Source organism: Rana temporaria, assembly GCF_905171775.1.
Source record: "Rana temporaria chromosome 4 unlocalized genomic scaffold, aRanTem1.1 chr4y, whole genome shotgun sequence".
Taxonomy (NCBI): Eukaryota; Metazoa; Chordata; class Amphibia; order Anura; family Ranidae; genus Rana; species Rana temporaria.
The window spans coordinates 1,405,743-1,417,837 of NW_024404461.1; the positions used below are offsets into that span (position 1 = coordinate 1,405,743).

At 45.7% G+C, this 12,095-nt stretch overlaps 1 non-coding gene across 1 annotated transcript; it reads left to right on the forward strand.

The window, feature by feature from the left end:
* Window positions 1-1,666: 1,666 nt before the first annotated feature.
* On the forward strand, window positions 1,667-1,825 carry LOC120921845. Its single transcript, XR_005745009.1, has one exon. It is a non-coding gene; the product is annotated as a U1 spliceosomal RNA (small nuclear RNA).
* Window positions 1,826-12,095: the final 10,270 nt, after the last annotated feature.

A 12,095-nucleotide genomic window follows, 5' to 3' on the forward strand; every position in this document is an offset into this window, starting at 1 on the left:
CTCCTCACCTCTCCGGTCAGATCTGTATTATTAATAGAGATAAGAGTGATGTCATGTGACCTCCCAGAATCCTCCTCACCTCTCTGGTCAGGTCTGTGTATTATTAATAGAGATAAGAGTGATGTCATGTGACCTCCCAGAATCCTCCTCACCTCTCCGGTCAGGTTTGTGTTTTATTAATAGAGATAAGAGTGATGTCATGTGACCTCCCAGAATCCTCCTCACCTCTCTGGTCAGGTCTGTGTTTTATTAATAGAGATAAGAGTGATGTCATGTGACCTCCCAGAATCCTCCTCACCTCTCTGGTCAGGTCTGTGTTTTATTAATAGAGATAAGAGTGATGTCATGTGACCTCCAAGAATCCTCCTCACCTCTCCGGCCAGGTCTGTGTATTATTATTAGAGATAAGAGTGATGTCATGTGACCTCCCAGTATCCTCCTCACCTCTCCGGTCAGGTCTGTGTTTTATTAATAGAGATAAGAGTGATGTCATGTGACCTCCCAGAATCCTCCTCACCTCTCCGGTCAGGTCTGTGTATTATTAATAGAGATAAGAGTGATGTCATGTGACCTCCCAGAATCCTCCTCACCTCTCCGGTCAGGTCTGTGTATTATTAATAGAGATAAGAGTGATGTCATGTGACCTCCCAGAATCCTCCTCACCTCTCCGGTCAGGTCTGTGTATTATTAATAGAGATAAGAGTGATGTCATGTGACCTCCCAGAATCCTCCTCACCTCTCCGGTCAGGTCTGTGTATTATTAATAGAGATAAGAGTGATGTCATGTGACCTCCCAGAATCCTCCTCACCTCTCCGGTCAGGTCTGTGTTTTATTAATAGAGATAAGAGTGATGTCATGTGACCTCCCGGAATCCTCCTCACCTCTCCGGTCAGGTCTGTGTTTTATTAATAGAGATAAGAGTGATGTCATGTGACCTCCCAGAATCCCTCTCACCTCTCCGGTCAGGTCTGTGTTTTATTAATGGAGATAAGAGTGATGTCATGTGACCTCCCAGAATCCCCCTCACCTCTCCGGTCAGGTATGTGTATTATTAATGGAGATAAGAGTGATGTCATGTGACCTCCCAGAATCCTCCTCACATCTCCGGTCAGGTCTGTGTTTTATTAATAGAGATAAGAGTGATGTCATGTGACCTCCCAGAATCCCTCTCACCTCTCCGGTCAGGTCTGTGTATTATTAATATAGATAAGAGTGATGTCATGTGACCTCCCAGAATCCCTCTCACCTCTCCGGTCAGGTCTGTGTATTATTAATGGAGATAAGAGTGATGTCATGTGACCTCCCAGAATCCTCCTCTCCGGTCAGGTCTGTGTTTTATTAATAGAGATAAGAGTGATGTCATGTGACCTCCCAGAATCCTCCTCACCTCTCCGGTCAGCAGGTAGATGATCTCCAGGGTGAGGTTTAGTATCTTCTCAGTCATGTGACTCCGGTCCTCCTCCATCCTCATTGGTCCCATCATTTGATCTATACAGGTCTCCTTGTAGACGGATAACTTTGGGAAATGAAAGTAAGAATTATTTGGATGGTATTGGTCACACAATAACTTTTATGCCCTTCCTGCCCAGGACAGTTTTCAGATTTTTTTTCAGACAGATAGACCTTTCTTTTAGTGGTATTTATTTCCCCATTAGGTTTTTATTTTTGCTTACCTGGCAGGGGAGACACCATGATCATGAAGGTGGTTCTCCCAGGGCGAGGCTCGGCTATTGCACACTCTAGGCCGTGCTGATCGTGGTTGTCTTCCCTGCCGCTTCTCGGCCTTTTGGCTGGGACTGGGTGTGGTATCTGTCCTTATCAGTTGTCAGCGGAGCGCTGAAGCACCTCCTACATGGGGAGGGTGGATGCAATCCAATGACGTCATTGCACCTGGAAGGATGGTTTCAGCAGGGACTACGCTGTGCTGCCCGATAGAATACTGGGGGCCGACCCATGGTTGAGTCTGAGCCATCTGGAAGGGTGCTCCTGGTGAGGATGGGTACTGCGCTTGGTCTTGGTCTTTTTGCCGAGTTCTAGTCTGGCCTTCTGGCTGGCTGGTGTAAGTGCTATCTCTGTCAGCGATCCGGTAGGAGGAGCTGGTAATGCCCTGGGATATGACGGGGTAGGACCATGCAAATCCGCCGGGTTGGCAGGGGTGGAGGGCTGCACTGGCCGGTCGGGGGGTCGGATATGGAACGAAAAGCCTATGGTGCATGTGCCCCTGGAGTGGCAGTCCAGGGGTATCTGAAGATCACTGTGTGTGAGGGACACATTGATTGAAGGATACCACGGTCACTGCACCAGATACACACTTTTTTTAGCACCTGCCTCCTGGGCCGGGCCTTTTGGCTAGGACCGAAGGAATTTTTTATTCCTGGCCGGAGGGCCTGGTCATTGTTTCACCACAATGGCCACTTCTTTCACTCTCCTCTCCACTATCCCTTCCCCCACTTTATTTTATTTAAGCCTGTGTTTGTCACCTTTTTGTCTTTTTTTGTTGTGCACGTTTTGTCACTGTGTGATTAGTAGGGTGCCGGTCCTCGGGCCAGCCCTGAACGTCTTGGGAGTGGGTGGACATGGCCTTCTGGCTTAGTTCGCCTGCTCTCATGGGGTCTCCCTTCGGGGGAGCCCCACCTAGTACTGGGAGGGTTCTGTTTCGGCAGTCCCTCCGAGGAAGTTGGGTCCGTGTCGGCTTCGGTTGCTCGGACCACAGTACCTCAGTCCCCGTCTGGAGCCTAACGCCCCGGGGGATCAGGGTTTGGGTCCCTCTTCACAGGAGGACCACTTGACGTTGCACCCGTCTGCACGTTTTTGTGAACACTCTTTATGTGTGTGCACATTTTTTCTGCACCGGGTGGAGTTTTTTGGGTGTGTTCACACGCCATAGGCTTTTTAAAAAAAAAGGTTTTATTTTTGCTATAAAAATTAAAAAATACTGAAATTTAAAAACAAAAATGTTTTCTGTTATGTTGCAAATAAATAATTGTCTTCATAAATTTAAGCCAAACTGTATTCTGATACATTTCTTATGCCGTGTACACACGAACAAATGTCCGATGTGAGCTTTTGGTTGGAAATTCCAACCGTGTGTATGCTCCATCGGAATTTCCAACAACAAAAATTTGAGCGTAGGTTCTCAAATTTTCCGTCAAGAAAGGTTCTTGACGGAAATTCCGATCATCTGTATGCAATTGTGACGCACAAAAAAAAACATGTATGCTCAGAATCAAGCAGAAGAGCCGAACAGGAGCTTTAGGAGGAGTGGGTATGGTCTGTAAAAAAAAAAGAGCACAACTGTGCATCTCTGAAAGTCTCTGATAGACAGTCTTTGGGATGAACTGCGGACTGTGGACGGCAGCAGGTTCAGGAAAGAGCTAGAAGGAATACTCTGAAGATACTCAAGCCGAGGAAAGAGAGTAAATAAGAGAATAGTTTATCAAATTATTCATGAAGCCCAGATATTTCAATAAATGCACCACCTCTTATAGAGTATAACAGGAAAGTGTATAAGCCCCAGAGGGGCTTTTTTCCCACAGATAGAGCTTTCTTTTGGTGGTATTTGATCACCTCTGCGGCCTTTATTGTTTTGTTTTATAAACAAAAAAAGAGCGACAATTTTGAAAAAAAAAAGCAATATTTTTTACTTTTTGTTAAAATAAATATCCCCCAAAAAATCTATAAAAAATACTTTTTTTCCCCTCAGTTTAGGCCGATATGTATTCTTCTACATATTTGTGGTTAAAAAAAAAAACACAATAAACTTTATTGATTGGTCCGCGCAAAAAAAGTTATAGCATCTACAAAATAGGGGATAGTTTTATAGCATTAGTAATGGCAGCGATCAGCGATTTTTATCGTGGCGTGTGACATTATGGCGGACACTTTTGATGCCATTTTGGGACCATTGTTATTTATACAGTGATCAGTGCCTTAAAAATGAATACTGTAAAAATGACACTGGCAGTGAAGGGGTTAACCAGTAGGGGGCGCTGAAGGGGTTAAGTGTGTCCTAGAGATGTGTTGGGGGGGATGAGCTATGTGTGAGACGATCGCGGGACTCCCGGCGGACATCGTTTCCACGGGACCCACGGAGCTTGCGACGGGTGCGCAAGTGCGCCCACAATGGCGCGTCTTAAAGGGCAACGTACAGATACATTAATATGCCCAGCCACGCCATTTTGCCGACATATATCGGCGTGAGCCTGTCGGCAAGTGGTTAAAACCAATCTGGTCACATGGGTTCATCTGCTCTGAAGGGAGGGCATTCTGTGGATTGTGGAGGTGTCAATCTGGTCACGTGGGTTCATCTGCTCTGAAGGTAGGATGTGCTGTGGATTGTGGAGGTGTCAATCTGGTCACATGGGTTCATCTGCTCTGAAGGAAGGACGTTCTGTGGCGTGTGGAGGTGTCAATCTGGTCACGTGGGTTCATCTGCTTTGAAGGAAGGACGTTCTGTGGCGTGTGGAGGTGTCAATCTGGTCACATGGGTTCATCTGCTCTGAAGGAAGGACGTTCTGTGGCGTGTGGAGGTGTCAATCTGGTCACGTGGGTTCATCTGCTCTGAAGGAAGGACGTTCTGTGGCGTGTGGAGGTGTCAATCTGGTCACGTGGGTTCATCTGCTCTGAAGGTAGGATGTGCTGTGGATTGTGGAGGTGTCAATCTGGTCACGGCTGTGCTGGTGGCTCCCAGCACTTCCTAGTCCATACAGAGAGAAGCCACCGACATCACTTCCGGGTGTCAGGTAGATGTCAGATGGAGCGGGGTGGTGCATGCGTTCGGAACATGCGTGTTCCTTCTTCAGGCATTCAGCACAGCCATGACCAGATTGACACCTTCACACGCAGCAGCACGTCCTCCCTTCAGAGCGGAAGAACCCAGTACAGTGTCTCCACCATGCTGACCTTCTCTTATTTACAATATGAGTGTGTATATATTTCCATTAAAATACTTGACATACTGCACTGAGATGGCGCTGCTCTCTTTCCTTGGCTTGTTTAGTAAGAGGTATGGTGAGTTTTTTAAGCTGTAATTTTTTGTCACAATTTTTGTTGTTTTAAATGAGGAAATTATTTTTAAAAAGGGAGAGAAGCAGGTCCCTCCCACCAACTTCCTGTATACCAAATTCCTGTCTCAGCTCCAAAACCTATCCAACTGGTTTATTTACGTATCAATGGAGGGGGGGAGCCTGGTTTCCTTGAAAACATATGGTGCGCAGGCACCGTATAGAGCCGCACCGACGTTCGGCTTCTTTCGGCAACTGGTGACGCGCTGTATGCGACCGTCGGAAGGCTGTCAATCAAATAGGAACACCCAGTCCCGAAGATCATACCCGGAAGCCACGGTGAACATCGATCTCTAAAACCGTAAGTACTGCATTCATTTAAAAAAAAAAAACGATTCTGCTTAGTAAAATTAGCCTCAATCTAATGTTAAAAAGTTTTTTTCGGGTGAACTCCCGCTTTAACAAGCAGTAATGAGCTGGTTGTTAAGGAGAGTGCAGCCACCGGCATCCTTAACAACCAGTTACTGTCATAGCTGTTAATGATTGGGCAGCTGCCATGTCCTTAACAACCATGAGTTGCTGTCAGCGGGATTTCCCACTGACAGTAGAATGTAAACAAAAGAATTGCCAGCATTTAAAAATTAAGAAAAAAAACAGCATGGGGTCATCAATCCATACTAGGCCCCCACTGACTGTGGCATGCTGAGTGGATGATGTCATAAGGGGTGGCATCACCCAGTGATGTCATTGGGTGGCCCCGCCCCTTACTTTATTAAGCGGTGGGAGGCTGTGGAGCTGTGCATCAGTGTGAGTCAGCGGTTGGCGTTCATCGTGATTAATGCTAGATCTACTTGGGGGACATTTATAAATTTTTGGTGGATTGAATACAGGAAGTGTCAAAAACTGGCTGTGTTTTTTTTATTGACTTTTACTTTTTGGTGAATAAGAGTACTATGTACCCCATATTTATTCATATGGGGAGCAGGATCTGGGGGCCCCTTGTTAAAGGAGGCTTCCATACTCCAATAAGCTCCTCGCCCCCACATATCTCCACATCCACCGGGCCAGGGTTGTGGGGTAGAGGCCCTTGTCCTCATCAACATGGAGACAAAGTGCTGAGGGTGGAGCCCCCCTGCCCCAAAGCACCTCTCCATGTTGATGCCATATGGTCTGGCATCGTTCAGGAGGGGGTGTGCTCCCGGGCTGCATGCTCGGATAAGGGTCTGGTAAAAATTTTTGTGGGGACCCCATGCCATTTAAAAAAAATTATTAGCGAGGGTAATTAGCCGGCAATTCTGCAGATGACTCATGGTTTTTTAAGGACACAGCGACCACCCACTCCTTGACAACCATATTGTTTACTGATTGTTAAGGATGCCAGCACCTGCCGACTCCTTAACATTCAGTTAAAATCATACAACCTTTAAATATTGCATGCCTCGATCGCTACTTAATTTCCACTTGTATTTCTTTCTTTATTTCCTTTGTGAATTGACTTTAATGCTGTTTTATGCGGTATTGTACATTTGTACTTTTTGAGGTAAATACCACATAAAAAGAAAGTGAATAGACATTTTCAGCATTGCATGTGGTATTTGGGAAAAATGTGTCAGATCACCTAAATACTGCATGTGATCTGCTTAAGAGAATGCAGCCCATTGTATCTTGTGTAACACACAAATCAACCACTTGTGTAAAAACCAATGTACTGTAATGGTCACCTCTGTCTGATCAGAGAATATAGCTTAGTGTAGCGTTACCTATAGCAGTCCCAGTTTCTATAAGTCAAGCAAGCCTGGCCTACTGGTACATGGCTGCCTCCCGGAATACAATGCTCACTGGTGTGGTGTCTTACAGGTATGTAGTCAGTGGGATGTGCAGATGAGTCATTTTAAGATGCAGGCAGAGGCACGGTTAGCAAACAGGCAAAGGATCGGTCCAGGCAGCAGGCAGAAACATGGTCAATAAACAGGCCAGGTGGCAGGAAGCGGCAACAGTGCACTGGTGTGGTAGTGATCAGGGACACAATAAGAATATAGGCCTCTTATGACGTCACAGTCCCAGCATGCTCCGGATGGTGACGACATTACCCGGAGCATGCTGGGATTGTGACGTCATAAGAGGCCTATATAAATCATCGCGCACCGCACACCCGGCATTACAGCGGGTGGAAGCGACGTGGCAACATCGGAAGAAGAAGTCAGAAGGTGACGAGGAAGAGCGGGCTGGCCGCTGCTAGTAAAAGAGCTGCAAGAAGATAGCAGGGGCCAGCCCCGAACACGGCACCGGAGAGCGGGAGAAGAACCGGGGAGGGTGGAGAAGTCCCCCGAAGGCAGAAGAAGACACCCGGTGAGCGGAGAAGACCCCCGGAGCTGGATAAAAAATTATTTTAAAAACCTGTGTTGTGTTTTTATTTTATTGACACTTTTCCTCCCGGTGAATGGGTAGGGGTACGATGTACCCCATACTCATTCACGTAGAGTGGGGGGCCGGGATCTGGGGGCAGATTCTGATGAGCCTCCCACCCGCAGACCCCGACAACCAAAGGCCAGGGTTGTCGGGAAGTGACCCTTGTGCCTCATGTTGAGGGCATGCGGCCTGGTACGGCTCAGGAGGGGGAAGGCGCTCGCTCGTCCCCACCCCCATTCCTGACCGGTCAGGCGGCATGCTCAGATAAGGGTCTGGTATGGATTTTGAGGGAACCCCCACGCCGTTTTTTTTTGGCGTAGGTGTTACCCTTAAAATCCATACGAGACCGAAGGGTCTGGTATCATCCTGGGGGGGAACCTCACGCAAAAATGTTTTTAATTTGCGCGTGGTTCCCCTTCAAGATTCTCTGAACACCAGTGCCCCCTACAAGTCAGATCATCTTGATCCGACTTCTGGTGCGACCTCTATTCAAATCAATGGGCTCCCATAGGGAACCATTGATTTTGAATAGAGAAAGAAACGCAGGACGAGGCTTACAGCTCTAACGCTGGAGCTTCAGAACTCACTGGTCCTGTTTTTTTTTTGCAGCTTAAAAATGGCTCAGCCATCTACAGCTCAAAAACATCATGGTGGGCATGAGGTTATAGACTAACATAAAGAGGAGTTTTTAAGCTGCAGAAAAACGCTCAGAAAAGTGGCTGTAAAAACGTCCATGGAAATTAAGCCGTAATTATCATTTCATTCCCCCCACATACAATGTCTGGAACCAACATTTACTGACATCAATACCTCCCCTCGTGGTACAGACCATAAATTCCCTCATTGTAATATACGGGGATATTCTACATTTCCACACTATATATGTGTGTATCATCATCTGCTGGAGATAAAAGACGTCACAGTGACTATGGAGGAAGAGGACGGACATGACGGGGTTACTGGGTGTAAATAGAAAATAAGATCTTATTACCTCCTCTGCTGCCGATTCCAAAGATGTCTCCTCACTACTTCTTCCCGACTGACCTCTCACCCGGAACTTCCTGTGTGTACCTGACATCACTTCCTGTCTTCCATAGAGACGTCCTGTGTATACGTGAGATCACCACCTTGTGGATTTCAGAGGAACTGCAGCCCAGAGAAACTTCTCATAGTGTGAACACGGCCTTGTGCTGTGTGTGTATGTACTGTATATCCTTATAGATGGGTCATCTCCACTCCCACCAAGGGGGATAGAAATATATTACTGCTCGGGGGAGGGGAGGAGACATTTTGGCCCCTTTGATTTTGCAGTAAAATTGATGTGAGATTTAGTCATGTAGAACATCTGTTATATGGATACAAAGAACCCCAGCCGAGAGTAAAGGGTGGAAATGGCTTCTGATCCCCAGATTTGGGCAATTATGTCCCCAATATAAATAGAAAAAAACCTGAGCTATGTGTAACAACTCAAATACCTCCAGAAATAACTTCTACCGGACTGCTGCTGTAACAAAGGTAAGTCTTCCCTTTATCACCTAGAAGAGCATTATGTGTCACAGCGCTGTCCTATTGTGTGTGCCGCCCATCAATTATCACACATACACTAAAATATGTGGAGACATTCATATATAAAGTGCTAGGGGCCCCAATAATATTCTCTGCAGATCTACTGCTTCCACTTTACACCTACTTCATTCATCTTATGGTGTTTATCAATAAATGAAGTAATCTGATCCATGTGCAAATTCATATACAACATAAAGAGCTTTGTACTCAGGATGATGTTCCCTGCAGATCCACTGCTTCCACTTTACACCTACTTCATTAGTATTCCTTATAATATTTGCTTCTATAATAAATAAACTAAAAATCTGTCCAAATTCATGTAATCATACAATATTTTGTACTCAATATAGTGTTCTCTGCAAGTCCACTCTTCTATATAAAGGGAATAGATGACCCATCTATAAGGATATACAGTACATACACACACCCAGCACAAGGCCGTGTTCACACTACGAGATGTTTCTTAGGGCTGAAGTTCCTCTGAGCTCCACAAGGTGGTGATCTCACTTCTACCGAGACAGTAATTCTCTATGGAATACAGACAGGAAGTGATGTCAGGTACAGACGGGAAGTTCCGGGTGAGAGGTGAGTCGGGAGGCAGAAGAGAGAAGACGTTGCTGGAAGAGGCAGCAGAGGAGGTAATAAGATCTTATCTTCTATTTACACCCAGTAACCCCGTCATGTCCGTCCTCTTCCTCCATAGTCACTGTGACGTCTTTTATCTCCAGCAGATGATGATACACACATATATAATGTGGAAATGTATTTGGAATGGTATGGAATTTTGGTGTCACTTTCACCATCTGTTCCCCGTCTCCATCATTATGATGTTTGTGTTGCTCTGTAGTGTCTTACCTTACCAAAGTTTTATGTGCTGACCTTATCTTTACAGCTCTGCCCTCTTGCTGGTCTGACTTTAGATGTGAAAGGTTTGCTTTCATTGTCAGCCATCCTTATTATCTCATGATTTATTAATTAACAAACCACCCCCACCTTTGACAGTATAACACTGGAGCCCCCTTATGGGGTCAGCACGTTGCCGGGGTTCTTTCCTTTAGAGATTCTTTCTCTAAGTGATTCTTTATACAAGTGATCTGTACAATAAAGCTCTGCACTCCAGTGATTGCACAAAGTGAACATACATAGCAAACTGCACTGAGAAGTACCAAACAGACTGCAGGTGACCCGTCTCTCTATTCAGCTCTCCTTCCACCCTGTAACATGCGCTCCCTACCACTTGTGTCCTCTTTCCTTCACCCCTCTTCTCCACCCCACACCTTATATATAGCACCCTCCTTTCTGTCCTCTCCCTATTACTGCACTCACCAACTCCTGATACTTCTACACCCACATGCTGATAAATCCTCTGGACTGGTATCAACATTTCTTGATGACGTCTCTGCCTGGCAACCCTACTTTCTCTCTTATGAAATCCCCGCCCATCGTCTGCCACCCCTTTCTGCCAATCCATCCATTGGCTTCCATTCACCCAACAAAATAAATTCTAAATACAAACAATAACTGACAAAGCCATCCACAACTCAGCCCACACCTACATCACTAACCTAGTCTCACCATACCAACCAAGGCGTTCTCTTCATTCCTCCCAAGACCTCCTGCTCTCTAGCTCTCCTGTCACCTCCTCCCATGCTCACCTCCAGGACTTTCCCGAGCCTCTCCCATCCTATGGAACTCCATACCCCATTCTGTCTGACTATCTCCTACTCTGTTTGCTTTTAGATGATCCCTGAAAACCCTCCTTTCCAGAGAAGCCTATCCTGTCCACACCTAACATCTGTACATTTATTTTCTCCATCAGCTCATCCCCCACAGTTATTACTTTTTGTATTATTTGACCCTCCCTCATAGATTGTAGTTGCTAACGAGCAGGGCCCTCTGATTCATCCTGTGCTGTGCAAATTGTTGGTGCTTTATAAATCCTGTATAACAATAATAATAAATGTATTCCCATGGGGGTAGTAGTTCTTGAATGTACAGAAACCCTCCAATTACCCCCCCTCACATCCACATCCTATTATTGTGTGACCAATACCCTCCAAATACGTCTTTCATTTCCCAAAGTTATTCGTCTACAAGGAGACCTGTATAGATCAAATGATGGGACCAATGAGGATGGAGGAGGACCGGAGTCACATGACTGAGAAGATACTAAACCTCACCCTGGAGATCATCTACCTGCTGACCGGAGAGATGAGGAGGATTCTGGGAGGTCACATGACATCACTCTTATCTCTATTAATAAAACACAGACCTGACCGGAGAGGCGAGGAGGATTCTGAGAGGTCACATGACATCACTTTTATCCCTATTATTAAAACACATACCTGACCGGAGAGGTGAGGAGGATTCTGGGAGGTCACATGACATCACTCTTATCTCTATTAATATTACACAGACCTGACCAGAGAGGTGAGGAGGGTTCTGGGATTCTAACATGATATTCCTATTGGTTCTCCAATACAGAGATTTCCTCTTGTGAAGTCAGGTGATCACATGACCATCACTCTTATCTCTATTAATAATACAGACCTGATCGGAGAGGTGAGGAGGATTCTGGGAGGTCACATGACATCACTCTTATCTCTATTAATAATACAGACCTGACCGGAGAGGTGAGGAGGATTCTGGGAGGTCACATGACATCACTCTTATCTCTATTAATAAAACACAGACCTGACCAGAGAGGTGAGGAGGATTCTGGGATTCTAACATGATATTCCTATTGGTTCTCCAATACAGAGATTTCCTCTTGTGAAGTCAGGTGATCACATGACCATCACAGTGCCTCCATGTGACTCCCTAAAACCCGAGAGACACAACATGGAGAAGATTCTAGAAGTCACCAAGAAGATGATGGAGCTGCTGACAGGAGAGGTGAGCGGTCCTGGGAATTATCTTTTGTAATTGTATTTTTTTTTCACAAATAAAGTTACATCCCTTGTATTTCACAAAACAGTAGTGGAGAATAGTCAATAGTTTGAATTACGCAACCGTCACAAACAGTATGAAGAGGGTATATAGGTATTACAGCATGAAGAGGGTATATAGATATTACAGCATGAAGAGGGTATATAGGTATTACAGCATGAAGGGGG